Genomic DNA, 984 nt, shown 5'->3' on the forward strand with positions numbered 1-984 from the left:
TATTATTTGTTATATTTTTATTATTCATTATTTTCACTTGACTCGCATAAATAATTTTGTTTGAAGAACATTTATATGCAGTTGTACTTCGCAGCACTTCACTTGCAATTTGCTATTTCTAGTTAATGATATTATTACAGTCTAATATGACCACAACATAATTTTTATTTTTTATTTATTTTATTTAAAACATCTTTAGGCAGGATAACATATACAGGCGAGATCTTACCGCTGAAAGGAAGTCCTCTCCTTTAAACTTCTAACCTACTAAACTTTGCGTATCTCAATATATTTCCTTAAATCAAAGAAGTCCACTCGCTAAATTAGTATATATAGTATAGAGAATTTTGTCTGTCAATCTCAGATATACAAATTTTATGAAATTACGTTTTATGCATGCACCGACATGAGAACTTTAACCTAATAACTTTGATATGTATATGTTTTATGTTGTTTGTTGAATGGACTTCTTTAATAATAATATTACAGTCTAATATGACCACAACATATATAAGGACGTCCACTCTGTAAATGTTTAGCATAATATTGTACAGAGAATTTCGATTGTTTATCAATACCATCATGTTGGATCGAAATCACGTTTTATGCAAGCACCGACTAGGAAAGATGAAACATAATAATTTTGATATGTACATGTTTTATGTTATGTGTTCATTGGTCTTACATAATTACAGTTCAATGGCTTAATGTTAATAATATTACAGTTTAATGGACCCGGAACCCTGACCTGGGGCCCTTGGCGGCCCCTAGCCCCAATCATCAGTGCTCGCGCTTCGCTCGCAACCTCACCATTGCACTTCTCGTGGCTACGGTCCTGCTATGACGTGTGTGGCTGAACGTGTTTGGTTGAATCATGGTAAAAAGAAAAAAACAATCGACAATTGTCGGAGGGGGGGGGGAGTGGGGAAACACAAATGTACGGTATTATTTATTTAATAAAATAATATTTAATTTGTATACAAT

This window comes from Anneissia japonica, unplaced genomic scaffold, assembly GCF_011630105.1.
Source record: "Anneissia japonica isolate Jap-2015-1 unplaced genomic scaffold, ASM1163010v1 scaffold5088_len281106_cov177, whole genome shotgun sequence".
Taxonomy (NCBI): domain Eukaryota; kingdom Metazoa; phylum Echinodermata; class Crinoidea; order Comatulida; family Comatulidae; genus Anneissia; species Anneissia japonica.